This window comes from Scyliorhinus torazame, chromosome 4 (genome assembly GCF_047496885.1).
Source record: "Scyliorhinus torazame isolate Kashiwa2021f chromosome 4, sScyTor2.1, whole genome shotgun sequence".
Lineage (NCBI taxonomy): Eukaryota > Metazoa > Chordata > Chondrichthyes > Carcharhiniformes > Scyliorhinidae > Scyliorhinus > Scyliorhinus torazame.
The window spans coordinates 46,625,001-46,639,889 of record NC_092710.1 but is presented as its reverse complement, the minus strand read 5'-3'; the positions used below and the strand labels follow the sequence as shown (position 1 = coordinate 46,639,889).

The 14,889-nt window shown below is 44.5% G+C and overlaps 5 non-coding genes across 5 annotated transcripts; all 5 read right to left on the bottom strand.

Moving 5' to 3' along the window:
* Positions 1–1,610: 1,610 nt before the first annotated feature.
* trnat-ugu (transfer RNA threonine (anticodon UGU)) lies at positions 1,611–1,684 on the bottom strand. Its single transcript has one exon. It is a non-coding gene; the product is annotated as a tRNA-Thr (tRNA).
* A 454-nt stretch (positions 1,685–2,138) lies between these two features.
* trnak-uuu (transfer RNA lysine (anticodon UUU)) lies at positions 2,139–2,211 on the bottom strand. Its single transcript has one exon. It is a non-coding gene; the product is annotated as a tRNA-Lys (tRNA).
* Positions 2,212–5,737: 3,526 nt separating this feature from the next.
* On the bottom strand, positions 5,738–5,811 carry trnat-ugu (transfer RNA threonine (anticodon UGU)). The gene has a single exon. It is a non-coding gene; the product is annotated as a tRNA-Thr (tRNA).
* A 452-nt stretch (positions 5,812–6,263) lies between these two features.
* Positions 6,264–6,336, bottom strand: trnak-uuu (transfer RNA lysine (anticodon UUU)). The gene has a single exon. It is a non-coding gene; the product is annotated as a tRNA-Lys (tRNA).
* Positions 6,337–14,650: 8,314 nt separating this feature from the next.
* On the bottom strand, positions 14,651–14,723 carry trnak-uuu (transfer RNA lysine (anticodon UUU)). Its single transcript has one exon. It is a non-coding gene; the product is annotated as a tRNA-Lys (tRNA).
* Positions 14,724–14,889: the final 166 nt, after the last annotated feature.

Genomic DNA, 14,889 nt, shown 5'->3' with positions numbered 1-14,889 from the left:
CCAACCGCGAGTGACCAGACTAATCAGACGATAAGAAGAGGGGAAGAATCAATGCGCGTTCATTTTCCAGTACTACATTGAGGGCCCTCGTTCCCCATCCTCCTGTTCATAATCAGTCTAATTCTGATTTCGCAGTTGAAACCAGGATCGCCCTGAGAAATCCCGGTTTTCGGCACCAAATGTTGAATCCCAAATTTCTTTATCCGTCAGTCTGGCCTCAATAAAAGTCGAGATGGATTTGCAGGTATAACATTAGTTATTTTATTCAGCTTGCAAGCTACCTAGCCCACAGTGATACAGATAACATGTTGCTCTCTGCAGCCCCGGGAGCTAAGTGAATGTCCCACACAAAGAGATCAGTACTGATACATTCAAATGGCATCAAGTTTCACATACTCGACACACATAGGTCAACCTATGTCCCTCCTGACTCGTTTGATCTATTCTGATTGGCTCACTTCCAATCCCTTTCTCCGGCCCCTATCAATGCAGCATCACTCTCATAGACACACCTCTTCCTGCTTTTTTCCATGCGGTCTAAAATCCTTTGTCTCTACTTGCCAGAATCAAAGTGGCTTATTTCTACATTACATTAACTAATATCTCTAAAGTAACTATTTTATATCACATTCGTCACAAGCAGACCGGCAGCCTCCCTTTGGTTTCCTTTCCCAAATTCTTCAACTTGGACTCGCATTTTCCCAATGACTTGCGATGTGGCAACTGTTGTTGCGCAGGGACAATGCACTGGGACTTCAAGACATTGACGAGTAAGGTTAGTTCTCTGAGATATGAGTGGGAAGCTACAGAGATACAGATTGTATTTTAAGAGAGGGAATAAAGGGTATCATCTGGTGTTTGTTGTGGCAGACAGTGAACGCAAGTAAGCTCATCTAGTAAAGTAGCAAATTATGCAAATCGCAAATTTCAGGGTGTCAATAGATCTGTCAACGCCACATCTTCATGGAAAACGCCCCATCCTTTATGCCGCCCGAATCGTTCTTGCTAGCATGCAGCAACATATATCGTCCAATAAAAACGCAAATGACTGCAGATGTGAAATCTGAAAAAAAACAGGAAATGATGGAAAATCTCAGTGGGTCTGGCAGCATCTGTGAAGAGAGAACCGAGCTAACGTTTCGAGGCTGGGTCACTCTTCATCAGAGTAAATCATTTAATCATTCAATCTTTGCTCACAGACATCGCTGACAGACATTCAAAATGTTCCTACTGGATTTCCTGAGGTCAATCCTGTCGTGCATTCAAAGGAAAATACTGCAGATGTTGTGAACCTGCATGAGAAGCTAAATATGATTGGATTAAAGCTCAGAAAATTAGAGGATGTCTGTGGAGCCAGACACAAAGTTAATGTTTCAAATCCGTGTGATCCTTATTCAGAGCTGAAGCGAGGTTACATGCAATGGAGTAGATGAGGAAAATGGAAGTTGCATGAAAAGTGGGAGATATGGAAGTTTGAATCAAGTTTGACATAAATCAAGGGAAAGCAATGTTGAAGGTCAGTACCACAGAAATGTTGTCAACATTTCCTGTGTCCACCATTAAATGAAGAGCATCCTTCACAGGCTACTTGCTTAAACCTGAATGTATAAAGGTACTGCTGAGAGTTGAACTCAGGATCTCTTGTTTACAAGACAGGCACTTTAACCATCTAAGCCACAGCACCAATCTGCAAGACAGCTTTGCATGTTTAGAACAGATTTCAATTGTTTTGATTAAACATCAGTGTTGTTGATTTCTCCTGCTGACTTTGAGAGTGCAAACTAAAATATTCATCAGCACTGGCCTTTTGAAACTGTAAAAATTGCAGTTATTTCTGAAAGTTATTAATTTAAAACCAGGTCTGCAGCAAAGAAGTATACAAACAGGAAATATTTTGCGAATTGGGAAGTGATGAAACATGGCCAGAAAACTACAGTGGTATAATGCTGGATAAGACCAGGAGAGAGTTTTTACTTTCACAGAAAATCTAGCAAAAATTCTTGAAAATTCTGGACGGCTGTTGCAATTTGGCAAACACGACGTTGTCACGGTTCTTCCACTTTCCTTGAAGCATCCTGCGTTCTTTATTTTTATTTCCGACCGTTCATTGGGAAGCAAACGCCTTGAGCCAAAAACAAAACCCTGACAGGGACTTGAACCCTGGACCCTCAGATTAAAAGTCTGATGCTCTACCGACTGAACTACCAAGGCCCATTTCAAAAATTTTCTCACAGCTCACTTCAAAGTCTCATATTGTATCTTTTGAATTTCCTTCACTGGGAATTCAGCCTCTCCAGCTCATTTCCCTCGCAAGCAGACCGGCAGCCTCCCTTCGGCTTTCTTTCTCAAATTCTTCAACTTGGACTCGCATTTTTCCAATGACCTGTGATGTGACAACTGTTGTTACCCAGGGACATGCACTGGGACTTCAAGACATTGAAGATTACACTAGTTCGCTGAGATATCAGTGGGAAGCTGCAGAGATACAGATTGTATTTTGAGAGAGGGAATAAAGCGTGTCATCTGTTGTTTGTTGTGGCAGAGAGTGAACGCAAGTAAGCTCATCTAGAAAAGTAACAAATTATGCAAATCGCAAAGTTTCAGGGTGTAAATAGATCTGTCAACGCCACATCTTCATGGAAAATGTCCCATCCTTTATACCGCCCAAATCGTTCTTGCTGACATGCAGCAACATATATCGTCCAATAAAAAGGCAAATTACTGCAGATGTGAAATCTGAAAAAAAACAGGAAATGATGGAAAATCTCAGTGAGTCTGGCAGCATCTGTGAAGAGAGAACCGAGCGAACGTTTCGAGGCTGCGTCACTCTTCATCAGAGTAAATCATTTAATCATTCAATCTTTGCCCACAGACATCGCTGACAGACATTCAGAATGTTCCTACTGGATTTCCTGAGCTCAATCCTGTCATGCATTCAAAGGAAAATACTGCACATGTTGTGAATGTGCATGAGAAACAAAAAATGATTGGATTAAAGCTCATAAAATTTGAGGATGTCTGTGGAGCCAGACACAAAGTTAATGTTTCAAATCCGTGTGACCCTTATTCAGAGCTGAAGCGAGGTTACATGCAATGGAGTCGATGAGGAAAATGGAAGTTGCGTGAAAAGTGGGAGATATGGAAGTTTGAAATAAATCAAGGGAAAGCAATGTTGAAGATCAGTACCACAGAAACGTTGTCACCGTTTCCTGTGTCCACCATTGAATGAGGAGCATTCTTCACAGGCTACATGCTGTGACCTGAATGTTTAAAGGCACTGCTGAGATTTGAACTAAGGACCTCCTGTTTACAAGGCAGGCACTTTAACCATCTAAGCCACAGCACCAATCTGCACGACAGGCTTGCAAGTGTGGAACAGATTTCAATTGTTTTGATTAAACATCAGTATTGTTGATTTCTCCTGCTGACTTTGAGAGTGCAAATTAAAATATTCATCATCACTGGGCTTTTGAAACTGTAAAGATTGCAGTTATTTCTCAAAGTTATTAATTTAAAAGCAGTTCTGCAGGAAAGAAGTATACAAACAGGAAATATTTTGCGAATTGGCAAGTTATTAAACATGGCCAGAAAACTATAGTGGTATAATGCTGGATAAGACCAGGAGAGAGTTTAAACATCAACTGAAAATCTAGCAAAAATTCTTGAAAATTCTGGACGGCTGTTGCAATTTGGAAAACACGATGTTGTCACGGTTCTTCCACTTTCCAAAAAGCATCCTGCATTCTTTATTTTTATTTCTTACCGTTCATTGGGAAGCAAACGCCTTGAGCCAAAATCAAACCCCTGATAGGGACTTGAACCCTGGACCATCAGATTAAAAGTTTGATGCTTTACCGACTGAACTACCAGCGCCCAACCTAAAAATGTTCTCGTAGCTCGCTTCAAAGTCTCATATTATATATTTTGAATTTCCTTCACTGGTCATTCAGCCTCTCCAGCTCATTTCCCTCGCAAGCAGACCGGCAGCCTCCCTTTGGATTCCTTTCTCAAATTCTTCACTTGGACTCGCATTTTACCAATGACTTGAGATGTGGCAACTGTTGTTGCCCACGGACATGCACTGGGACTTCAAGACATTGAAGATTACGGTTAGTTCGCTGAGATATGAGTGGGAAGCTACAGAGATACAGATTGTATTTTAAGAGAGGGAATAAAGGGTGTCATCTGGTGTTTGTTGTGGCAGAGAGTGAACGCAAGTAAACTCATATAGAAAACTAACAAATTATGCAAATCGCAAATTTCAGGGTGTAAATAGATCTGTCAACGCCACATCTTCATGGAAAATGCCCAACAATTTATCCCGCCCAAATCGTTCTTGCTGACATGCAGCAACATATATCGTCCAATAAAAAAGCAAATTACTGCGGATGTGAAATCTGAATTAAAACAGGAAATGACGGAAAATCTCAGTGGGTCTGGCAGCATCTGTGAAGAGAGAACCGAGCTAACGTTTCGAAGTTGGGTCACTCTTCATCAGAGTAAATCATTTAATCATTCAATCTTTGCTCACAGACATCGCTGACAAACATTCAAAATGTTCCTACTGGATTTCCTGAGGTCAATCCTGTTGTGCATTCAAAGGAAAATACTGCACATATTGTGAATCTGCATGAGAAACTAAAAATGCTTGGATGAAAGCTCATAAAATTTGAGGATGTCTGTGGAGCCAAACACAAAGTTAATGTTTCAAATCCGTGTGATCCTTATTCAGAGCTGAAGCGAGGCTACATGCAATGGAGTAGATGAGGAAAATGGAAGTTGCGTGAAAAATGGGAGATATGGAAGTTTGAAATAAAACAGGGGAAAGCAATCTTGAAGGTCAGTACCACAGAATTGTTGTCAACATTTTCTGTGTTCAACATTAAATGAGGAATATTCTTCGCAGGCTACATGCTTTGACCTGAATGTATAAAGGTACTGATGCGATTTGAACTCAGGATCTGCTGTTTACCAGACATGCACTTTAACCATCAAAGCAACAGCACCAATCTGCAAGACAGGCTTGCTAGTGTGGAACAGATTTCAATTGTTTTGATTAAACATCAGTATTGTTGATTTCTCCTGCTGACTTTGAGAGTGCAAATTAAAATATTCATCGGCACTGGGCTTTTGAAACTGAAAAATTGCAGTCATTTCTGTAAGTTATTAATTTAAAATTTCCATCATTTCCTGAAAAAAAACAGGAAATTATGGAAAATCTCAGTGGGTCTGGCAGCATCTGTGAAGAGAGAACCGAGCTAACGTTTCGAGGCTGCGTCACTCTTCATCAGAGTAAATCATTTAATCATTCAATCTTTGCTCACAGACATCGCTGACAGACATTTAAAATGTTCCTACTGGATTTCCTGAGGTCAATCCTGTCGTGCATTCAAAGGAAAATACTGCACATGTTGTGAACCTGCATGAGAAGCTAAATATGATTGGATTAAAGCTCAGAAAATTAGAGGATGTCTGTGGAGCCAGACACAAAGTTAATGTTTCAAATCCGTGTGATCCTTATTCAGAGCTGAAGCGAAGTTACATGCAATGGAGTAGATGAGGAAAATGGAAGTTGCGTGAAAAGTGGGAGATATGGAAATTTGAATCAAGTTTGACATAAATCAAGGGAAAGCAATGTTGAAGGTCAGGACCTCAGAAATGTTGTCAACATTTTCTGTGTCCACCATTAAATGAGGAGCATTCTTCATAGACTACATGCTTTGACCTGAACGTAGAAAGGTGCAGCTGAGATTTGAACTCAGGATCTCCTGTTTACAAGACAGGTACTTTAACCATCTAAGCCACAGCACCAATCTGTAAGACAACTTTGCAAGTGTAGAACAGATTTCAATTGTTTTGATTAAATTTTGTATTGTTGATTTCTCCTGCTGACTTTGAGAGTGCAAACTAAAATATTCATCGTCACTGGGCTTTTGAAACTGTAAAGATTGCAGTTATTTCTGAAAGTTATTAATTTAAAAGCAGTTCTGCAGGAAAGAAGTATACAAACAGGAAATATTTTGCGAATTGGGAAGTGATTAAACATGGCCAGAAAACTACAGTGGTATAATGCAGGACAAGACCAGGAGAGAGTTTATACATTCACTGAAAATCTAGCAAAAATTCTTGAAAATTCTGGACGGCTGTTGCAATTTGGCAAACACGACGTGGTCACGGTTCTTCCACTTTCCATAAAGCATCCTGCATTCTTTATTTTTATTTCGGCCGTTAATTGGGAAGAAAACGCCTTGAGCCAAAATCAAAACCCTGACAGGGACTTGAACCCTGGACCCTCAGATTAAAAGTCTGATGCTCTACCGACTGAGCTACCAGGGCCCATTTCAATAATCCTCTCATAGCTCCCGTCAAAGTCTCATATTGGATCTTTTGAATTTCCTTCACTGGTCATTCAGCCTCTCCAGCTCATTTCCCTCGCAAGCAGACCGGCAGCCTCTCACTAATACGTCCATTTGCTTCCAAATGGGAGTAGATCCTGTCTCGAAGAATTCTCTCCAGTAATTTCCCTACCACTGACGTAAGGCTCACCGGCCTGTAGTTCCCGGGATTATCCTTGCTACCCTTCTTAAACAGAGGAACAACATTGGCTATTCTCCAGTCCTCCGGGACATCCCCTGAAGACAGCGAGGATCCAAAGATTTCTGTCAAGGCCTCAGCAATTTCCTCTCCAGCCTCCTTTAGTATTCTGGGGTAGATCCCATCAGGCCCTGGGGACTTATCTACCTTAATATTTTTTAAGACACCCAACACCTCGTCTTTTTGGATCACAATGTGACCCAGGCTATCTACACCCCCTTCTCCAGACTCAACATCTACCAATTCCTTCTCTTTGGTGAATACTGATGCAAAGTATTCATTTAGTACCTCGCCCATTTCCTCTGGCTCCACACATAGATTCCCTTGCCTATCCTTCAGTGGGCCAACCCTTTCCCTGGCTACCCTCTTGCTTTTTATGTACGTGTAAAAAGCCTTGGGATTTTCCTTAACCCTATTTGCTAATGACTTTTCGTGACCCCTTCTAGCCCTCCTGACTCGTTGCTTAAGTTCCTTCCTACTTTCCTTATATGCCACACAGGCTTCGTCTGTTCCCAGCCTTTTAGCCCTGACAAATGCCTCCTTTTTCTTTTTGACGAGGCCTACAATATCACTCGTCATCCAAGGTTCCCGAAAATTGCCGTATTTATCTTTCTTCCTCACAGGAACATGCCGGTCCTGCATTCCTTTCAACTGACACTTGAAAGCCTCCCACATGTCAGATGTTGATTTGCCCTCAAACATCCGCCCCCAATCTATGTTCTTCAGTTCCCGCCTAATATTGTTATAATTAGCCTTCCCCCAATTTAGCACATTCATCCTCGGACCACTCTTATCCTTGTCCACCAGTACTTTAAAACTTACTGAATTGTGGTCACTGTTACCGAAATGCTCCCCTACTGAAACATCTACCACCTGGCCGGGCTCATTCCCCAATACCAGGTCCAGTACCGCCCCTTCCCTAGTTGGACTGTTTACATATTGTTTTAAGAAGCCCTCCTGGATGCTCCTTACAAACTCCGCCCCGTCTAAGCCCCTGGCACTAAGTGAGTCCCAGTCAATATTGGGGAAGTTGAAGTCTCCCATCACCACAACCCTGTTGTTTTTACTCTTTTCCAAAATCTGTCTACCTATCTGCTCCTCTATCACCCGCTGGCTGTTGGGAGGCCTGTAGTATACCCCCAACATTGTGACTGCACCCTTCTTATTCCTGATCTCTACCCATATAGCCTCACTGCCCTCTGAGGTGTCCTCTCGCAGTATAGCTGTGATATTCTCCCGAACAAGTAGCGCAACTCCACCTCCCCTTTTACATCCCCCTCTATCCTGCCTGAAACATCTAAATCCTGGAACGTTTAGCTGCCAAGCCTGCCCTTCCCTCAACCAGGTCTCTGTAATGGCAACAACATCATAGTTCCAAGTAGTAATCCAAGCTCTAAGTTCATCTGCCTTACCCGTAATGCTCCTTGCATTAAAACATATGCACTTCAGGCCACCAGACCCGCTGTGTTCAGCAACTTCTCCCCGTCTGCTCTGCCTCAGAGCCACACTGTCCCTATTCCCTAGTTCTCCCTCAATGCTCTCACCTTCTGACCTATTGCTCCCGTGCCCACCCCCCTGCCATACTAGTTTAAACCCTCCCGTGTGACACTAGCAAACCTCGCGGCCAGGATATTTATGCCTCTCCGGTTTAGATGCAACCCGTCCTTCTTATACAGGTCACACCTGCCCCGGAAGAGCTCCCAGTGGTCCAGATAATGGAAACCCTCCCTCCTACACCAGCTGTTTAGCCACGTGTTTATCTGCTCTATCTTCCTATTTCTAGCCTCACTGGCACGTGGCACAGGGAGTAATCCCGAGATTACAACCCTCGAGGTCCAGTCTTTTAACTTTCTGCCTAGCTCCCTGAACTCCTGCTGCAGGACCTCATGCCCCTTCCTGCCTATGTCGTTAGTACCAATATGTACAACGACCTCTGCCTGTTTGCCCTCCCCCTTGAGGATTCCCTCTACCCGTTCGGAGACATCCTGGACCCTGGCACCAGGGAGGCAACATACCATCCTGGAGTCTCTTTGACGTCCACAGAAGCGCCTATCTGTGCCCCTGACTATAGAGTCCCCTATTACTATTACTCTTCTGCGCTTTGACCCTCCCTTCTGAACATCAGAGCCAGCCGTGGTGCCACTGCTCTGGCTGCTGCTGTTTTCGCCTGATAGGCTATCCCCCCCGACAGTATCTAAAGGGGTATATCTGTTCGAGAGGGGGACAATCACAGGGGAGAAAAATGGCCAGAAAACTATAGTGGTATAATGCTGGATAAGAACAGGAGAGAGTTTTTACGTTAACTGAAAATCTAGCAAAAATTCTTGAAAATTCTGGACGGCTGTTGCAATTTGGCAAACACGACGTTGTCGCGGTTCTTCCACTTTCCATAAAGCATCCTGCATTCTTTATTTTTATTTCCGACCGTTCATTGGGAAGCAAACGCCTTGAGCCAAATTCATAACCCTGACAGCGACTTGAACCCTGGACCCTCAGATTAAAAGCCTGATGCTCTACCTACTGAGCTACCAGGGCCCATTATAAAAATATTCTCATAGCTGACTTCAAAGTCTCATATTGTATCTTTTGAATTTCCTTCACTGGTCATTCAGCCTCTCCAGCTCATTTCCCTCGCAAGTAGACTGGCAGCCTCCCTTCGGCCTTCTTTCTCAAATTCTTCAACTTGGACTCGCATTTTACCAATGACCTGTGATGTGACAACTGTTGTTACCCAGGGACATGCACTGGGACTTCACAACATTGAAGATTATGTTTAGTTTGCTGAGATGTGAGTGGGAAGCTGGAGAGATACAGGTTGTATTTTGAGAGAGGGAATAAAGCGTGTCATCTGTTGTTTGTTGTGGCAGAGTGTGAACGCAAGTAAGCTCATCTAGTAAAGTAGCAAATTATGCAAATCGCAAATTTCAGGGTGTAAATAGATCTGTCAACACCACATCTTCATGGAAAATGCCCAACAATTTATCCCGCCCGAATCGTTCTTGCTAACATGCAGCAACATATATCGTCCAATAAAAAAGCAAATTACTGCGGATGTGAAATCTGAATTAAAACAGGAAATGATGGAAAATCTCAGTGGGTCTGACAGCATCTGTGAAGGGAGAACCGAGCTAACGTTTCGAAGTTGGGTCACTCTTCATCAGAGTAAATCATTTAATCATTCAATCTTTGCTCATAGACATCGCTGACAAACATTCAAAATATTCCTACTGGATTTCCTGAGGTCAATCCTGTCGTGCATTCAAAGGAAAATACTGCACATATTGTGAATCTGCATGAGAAACTAAAAATGCTTGGATGAAAGTTCATAAAATTTGAGGATGCCTGTGGAGCCAAACACAAAGTTAATGTTTCAAATCCGTGTGATCCTTATTCAGAGCTGATGCGAGGTTACATGCAATGGAGTAGATGAGGAAAATGGAAGTTGCGTGAAAAATGGGAGATATGGAAGTTTGAATCAAGTTTGACATAAAACAGGGGAAAGCAATCTTGAAGGTCAGGACCTCAGAAATGTTGTCAACATTTAATATGTTCACCATTCTTCACAGGAAACATACTTTGACCTGAATGTATAAAGGTACTATTGAGTTTTGAACTCAGGATCTCCTGTTTACAAAACACGCTTTAACCATCTAAGCCACAGCACCAAGCTGCAAGACAGCTTTGCAAGTGTAGAACAGATTTCAATTGTTTTGATTAAACATCAGTATTGTTGATTTCTCCTGCTGATTTTAAGAGTGCAAATTAAAATATTCATCGGCACTGGGCTTTTGAAACTGAAAAATTGCAGTTATTTCTGAAAGTTATTAATTTAAAAGCAGTTCTGCAGGAAAGAAGTATACAAACAGGAAATATTTTGCGAATTGGGAAATTATTAAACATGGCCAGAAAACTACAGTGGTATCATGCTGGATAAGAACAGGAGAGAGTTTTTACGTTAACTGAAAATCTAGCAAAAATTCTTGAAAATTCTGGACGGCTGTTGCAATTTTACAAACACGACATTGTCACGGTTCTTCCACTTTCCATAAAGCATCCTGCATTCTTTATTTTTATTTCCGCCCTTTCATTGGGAAGCAAACGCCTTGAGACAAAATCAAAACCCTGACGGGGACTAGAACCCTGGACCCTCAGATTAAAAGTCTGATGCTCTACCGACTGAGCTACCAGGGACCACTATAAAACTATTCTTTATGGACCAAATGGGGGGAGTGGATCCACGGCGATTTCTTAGACCTAGGGCTAGGGAGTATTCCTTCTCCTCCCACGTCCATAAAGTGTACTCCCGGATAGATTTTTTTGTTTTCGGAAGGTCGTTGATCTCGAGGGTGGAAGAAGCTGAATACTCAGCCATAGCGGTTTCGGATCATGCCCCACATTGGGTGGACCTGGAAGTAGGAGAGGACAGGGAGCAGAGAACACTCTGGCGATTAGACGTGGGACTGAAGACGAATGAGGGGGTGTGTGCAGGAGTGAGGGGGTGTATTGAGAGATACCTGGAGGTCAATGACGACGGCGAGGTCCCTGTGGGAGTGGTCTGGGAAGCACTAAAAGCGGTGGTCAGAGGAGAGCTGATTTCTATTGGGGCCCACAAAAGGAAAACAGAGGCCAAGGAAAGGGATAGATTACTGGGGGAAATTTTAAGGGTGGACAGGGAATTTGCAGAGACCCCGGAGGAGGAGCTATACAGGGAGAGGAGACGACTCCAGACCGAGTTTGACCTTCTGACCACCAGATAGGCGGAGGTACTGTGGAGGAAGGCACAGGGGAGGAGGTACGAATATGGGGAAAAGGCTAGTCGCCTGTTGGCGCACCAACTGCGAAAGAGGGCAGCAGCGAGGGAGATAGGAGGAATTAGGGATGAAAGGGGAGACACTGAACGAAGGCCAGGAAAGATAAATGTGGTGTTTAAGACCTTTTATGAGGAACTGTATAGGTCTCAACCCCTAGAGGGAGAGGAGGGGATACGGCAGTTCCTGGACCAATTGAAGTTCCCGAAAGTGGAGCAGCAGGTGGTGGCAGGCCTGGGGGCGCCGATTGAGGTGGACGAGGTTATTAAGGGACTGGGAAGCATGCAAGCAGGGAAGGCTCCGGGGCCGGATGGGTTCCCGGTGGGATACTACAGAAAATATGTGGACTTGTTGGCCCCGTTGATGGCGAGGATGTTCAATGAGGCCAGGGAAGGGGGGACTCTAACCCCGACGATGTCGGAGGTGACGATATCGCTAATTTTGAAGAGAGACAAAGATCCGTTGCAGTGCGGGTCCTATAGACCTATTTCACTATTGAACGTGGACGCCAAGTTGCTGCAAAGGTACTGGCATCGAGGATAGAGGACTGTGTCCCAGGGGTGGTGCACGAAGACCAGACAGGGTTCGTAAAAGAGAGACAACTGAATGTTAACGTGCGACGACTATTAGGGGTGATAATGATGCCCCCAGTGGAGGGGGAGGCAGAGATAGTGGCGGCAATGGACGCAGAGAAGGCATTTGATAGGGTGGAGTGGGAGTATTTATGGGAAGTGTTAAGGAGGTTTGGGTTTGGAAACGGGTTAATTCGCTGGCTAGACTTCTTTATGGGGCACCAACGGCAAGCGTAGTTACAGGTCGACATAGATCGGAGTATTTCCGATTATATAGGGGAACAAGACAGGGATGCCCGCTGTCTCCATTGTTGTTTGCGTTGGCAATTGAACCTCTGGCCATGGCGTTGAGAGACTCCAGGAAATGGAGAGGGGTGATTAGAGGGGGAGAAGAACATCGAGTCTCGTTATACGCGGATGACCTATTGTTATACGTGTCGGACCCAACGGGGGGGGGGGGGGGGATGATCGAGGTTATGCGAATTTTGAGGAGGTTCGGGGAATTCTCGGGGTATAGGCTAAACATGGGGAAGAGTGAATTATTTGTGATACATCCAGGGGACCAGAGTCGAGGGATAGAAGGCTTACCGCTAAGGAAAGTGGAAAGAAACCTCCGATACCTGGGGATTCAGATCGCTAGGAGCTGGGGAACCTTGCACAGACTTAATTTGACACGGCTGGTAGAACAAATGGAGGAGGACTTCAAGAGGTGGGACATGCAGCCTTTATCACTGGCGGGCAGGGTGCAAGCAATTAAGATGATGGTCCTCCCGAGGTTCTTATTTGTATTTCAATGTCTCCCTCTACTAATCACCAGGACCTTTTTTAATAAAATAGATAGGAGCATTACGAGCTTTGTGTGGGCAGGGAAAGTTCCGAGAGTAAGGAGGGGGTTCCTTCAGCGTAGTAGGGACAGAGGAGGACTGGCACTACCGAACTTAGGAGATTATTATTGGGCCGCCAATGTGGCAATGATACGTAGATGGATGATGGAGGGTGAGGGAGCGGCGTGGAAAAGACTGGAGAGAAAGTCCTGTAAAGGGACGAGTTTAGAGGCGCTGGTGACGGCACCGCTACCGCGCTCACCTAAAAAGTTTACCACGAACCCGGTGGTGGCGGCAACACTGATCATATGGGGACAGTGGAGGTGACAGAGAGGGGTGCGGGGAGCCCTGGTGGGGTCCCCTATCAGGAACAACCATAGGTTCGCCCCAGGAAGAATGGATGGAGGATTTCAGAGCTGGTACCAGTTGGGAATTAGGAAGGTGGGAGATTTATTCATAGATGGGACTTTTGCGAGCTTGGGAGCATTGGAGGAAAAGTATAAGTTACCCCGGGGAAATTTCTTGAGATATATGCAGGTGAGGGCGTTTATTAGACAACAGGTGAGGGAATTTCCGTTGCTCCCGACACAGGGGATACAGGACAGGGTGCTTTCAGGGGTGTGGGTCGGAGAGGGCAAGGTGTCAGAGATTTACAGAGAGATGAGGGAAGAGGGGGAGGAGTCGGTGGGAGAACTAAAGGGAAAGTGGGAAGAAGAATTTGGGGAGGAGCTAGAAGAGGGTATGTGGGCTGATGCCCTAAGCAGGGTAAACTCCTCTTCCTCATGCGCCAGGCTTAGCCTGATTCAATTTAAGGTGCTACATAGAGCACACATAACGGGGGCAAGATTGAGCAGGTTCTTTGGAGTGGAGAACAGATGTGGGAGGTGTGACGGGAGCCCGGCAAACCACACACATATGTTTTGGGCGTGCCCGGCACTGGAAGGATATTGGAAGGGAGTGACGGGAGTGATCTCGCAGGTGGTGAATGCCCGGGTCAAACCAAGCTGGGGGCTAGCTCTATTTGGAGTTGCGGACGAGCCGGGAGTGCAGGAGGCGAAAGAGGCCGACGTCATGGCCTTTGCGTCCCTAGTAGCCCGGCGCAGGATCCTACTTATGTGGAAGGAGGCGAAACCCCCCGGACTGGAGGCCTGGGTAAATAGCGGGGTTTATTAAACTGGAGCAGATAAAGTTTGCCCTGAGAGGATCGGCTCAAGGGTTCACCAGGCGGTGGCAGCCATTTTTCGACTACCTAAGGGAACGTTAGAGGGAAGACAGATGACCAGCAGCAACCCAGGGGGAGTGGGGGGGGAGGGGGGAGAGGGGGGGAGGGGGGAGAGGGGGGAGGGGGGGGTTTAGTTTAGTCTAGGTCAATAGATAATGGGGTTTTGTTACTTTTGTATTGTTAAAAATTTCTATTTTGTTATCGTTACGTTTGTTTTGTAAGAGGGAAAAATGTTGTTGAGAAAAAAAAATTTCAGAAAATATATATATTTTTTAAAAATATTGATCGGCACTGGGCTTTTGAAATTGCAAAAATTGCAGTTATTTCTGAAAGTTATTAATTTAAAAGCAGTTCTGCAGGAAAGAAGTATACAAACAGGAAATATTTTGCGAATTGGGAAGTGATTAAACATGGCCAGAAAACTACAGTGGTACAATGCAGGACAAGACCAGGAGAGAGTTTTTACATGCAATGAAAATCTAGCAAAAATTCTTGAAAATTCTGGACGGCTGTTGCAATTTGGCAAACACGATGTTGTCACGGTTCTTCCACTTTCCATAAAGCATCCTGCATTCTTTATTTTTATTTCCGACCGTTCATTGGGAAGCAAATGCCTTGAGCCAAAATCAAAACCCTGACAGGGACTTGAACCCTGGACCCTCAGATTAAAAGTCTGATGCTCTACCGACTGAGCTACCAGGGCCCATTCCAAAAATGCTCTCATAGCTCACGTCAAAGTCTCATATTGTATCTTTTGAATTTCCTTCACTGGTAATTCAGCCTCTCCAGCTCATTTCCCTCGCAAGCAGACCGGCAGCCTCCCTTCGGCTTTCTTTCTCAAATTCTTCAACTTGGACTCGCATTTTACC